This window comes from Gracilinanus agilis, unplaced genomic scaffold (genome assembly GCF_016433145.1).
Source record: "Gracilinanus agilis isolate LMUSP501 unplaced genomic scaffold, AgileGrace unplaced_scaffold6500, whole genome shotgun sequence".
Lineage (NCBI taxonomy): Eukaryota > Metazoa > Chordata > Mammalia > Didelphimorphia > Didelphidae > Gracilinanus > Gracilinanus agilis.
This window is the reverse complement of record NW_025397077.1, coordinates 25-2,367: the sequence shown is the minus strand read 5'-3', so window position 1 is coordinate 2,367 and position 2,343 is coordinate 25. Positions and strand designations below refer to the sequence as shown.

The following is a 2,343-nucleotide window of genomic DNA, read 5'->3' as shown; positions in this document are numbered from 1 at the left end:
ATTTCACATTTACACAGTCTCTAGTTTCTCAAAGTAAAGTTGGAAGTGCTTTGGAGTAAGAACATTCCTGTCTCTTGCTCCCACAAGAAGGAAAGAGACAGATGGTCATGGGTTATGATCTAAAGTCAAAAATCTATGATCTAAAGTCAAAATACCTGAACTTGAGCACTGGTTCTGCTATTTAGAATCTCTGGGATTCTTCCCCCAAGGGAATGAGTTTTGATGAGTCCTCTTTCCCTCCACTCCCTCCTACGATTTGTCCTGCTGAGGGGTCATGCAGGGGGCAGGGTCACATGCTGCCAGACCAGCATTCTTAGATACCTCCTCTCCTCCACTAAAGAGCCTTCTGTTTCCAGCCATTTCATGTTTAGCTTCCACTGAAATCTTTCTCCATCAAGAACCAGAGGAGAACTTTTCTCCAGATATACACCAGAAGAGCGCAGATCCCTGTAGGTCCTGCCAGGGTAGAAAGGTTCCAATATCATGTTCTAGCATGGTCTGCATATAGATGGACTGGATATCATTAGAGGTTTAGCCTAGCTAAATGTGAAGAGGTTCCTTAGGGATGTGGCTTAAGGGTGACAAATTTGGGAACCAAAATCATTCTTCTCTGTCGCCATTTTATCTACTACATCACTGAGGGACTGGAATGTGTGTCAGTGGCACGACTGAATTAAGAGTCAAACCCAAAGTACTCATATTCATTTTCAAACACTTCCGGCTACCTGTCTCCAACCTGCCTCTCCAGCTTCAGCATCCCCTGTGCCCATAAGCCCCCTCACTGTTCCACTGGGAGTCCCACACACTCATTGGTCATATTCTCACCTTTAAGCTTTGGCTCCTGTCCTTTTCCCTACATGAATCGCCCTCAGATCTGTTCAAAGCTTACACAACTGCAAGACCCATTGAGTTGCCATTTCTTCCTCCATTGAAGGGTTTTCTTTTTTAGTATTTTTTAAGTGTATTTATTTCATTTATAGTTTTTTTCCATGGTTACATGATTCATGTTCTTTCCTTCCCCTCTTCCCATCCCCTCCCATAGCTGATGCACAATTCCACTGGGTTTTGCATGTGTCATTGATCAAGACCTATTTCCATATTATTAAGATTTGCACTAGGGTGATTGTTTAGATTCTACATCCCCAATCATATCCCCATTGAACTATGTGATCAAGTAATTGTTTTTCTTCTGTGTTTCTGCTCCCACAGTTCTTTCTCTGGATGTGGATAGCGCTCTCATAAGTTCCTCAAGATTGTCCTGGATCATTGCATTGCTGCTGGTAGAGAAATCCATTACGTACGATTGTGCCATAATGTATCCGTTTCTGTGTACAATGTTCTCCTGGTTCTGCTCCTTTCACTCTGTATCAATTCCTGGAGGTCTTTCCAGTTCACATGGAATTCCTCCAGTTCATCATTCCTTTCAGCACAATAGTATTCCATCACCAACAGATTCCACAACTTATTCAGCCATTCCCCAATCAAAGGACACCCCCTCATTTTCCAATTTTTTGTCACCACAAAGAGTGCAGCTATAAATATTTTTGTACAAGTCTTTTTCCTTATCATCATGTGGGCTTTTAAAGCCCTTGGCGCATAGTTCCAAATTGCCTCATTGAAGGTTGTTTGCTACTATTTCAGCCCATCTTAACCTCTCTTTTGCCTCAGACCTTAAAGAGCATTCAATGTCTATAACACTTATTTTGAAAACAGTTGATAGACCAAGACAGACTCTGATCAACTCTTGCTGAGGGTCTTGGTTTATTTGCTTCGTGAGGTAGCCTATTCCACTTATGAACACCTCTGATTGTTAGGAAAGCTTTCTTTACATCAAGTTAAAATCTGCTCCATTATGGCGGTTGAGAATAGTATTAGAGGGACCGCTGCTTCCTTCCCATCACTCTGTACTATTCAAAACTACCCTCAGTGTAGTGCTCGCTTCGGCAGCACATATACTAAAATTGGAATGATACAGAGAAGATTAGCATGGCCCCTGCGCAAGGATGACACGCAAATTCGTGAAGCATTCCATATTTTTGAAACCAAAATCCCACCATATGTTGTCTACAAGAAACACATATGAGGCGGGTGGACATACACAAGTTTAAGGTTCAGGGTTTGAGCAAAATCTTTTGGGCGTCAAATGAGAAAAAGAAGGCAGGAGTGGCTATTATGATTTCTGACAAAGCCAAAGTAAAAATAGATATGATTAAAAAAGAGAGGGAAGGTCATTACATCCTGATTAAAGGCAGTATAAACAATGAGGAAATAACACTGCTCAATATGTATGCACCAAGTGGCATAGCACCCAAATTCATAAAGGAGAAACTGGCAGAGCTCAAG

At 41.7% G+C, this 2,343-nt stretch overlaps 1 non-coding gene across 1 annotated transcript; it reads left to right on the top strand.

The window, feature by feature from the left end:
* The first annotated feature begins 1,931 nt into the window (after positions 1 to 1,931).
* On the top strand, positions 1,932 to 2,038 carry LOC123256595. Its single transcript, XR_006506850.1, has one exon. It is a non-coding gene; the product is annotated as a U6 spliceosomal RNA (small nuclear RNA).
* The last annotated feature ends 305 nt before the right edge of the window (positions 2,039 to 2,343 follow it).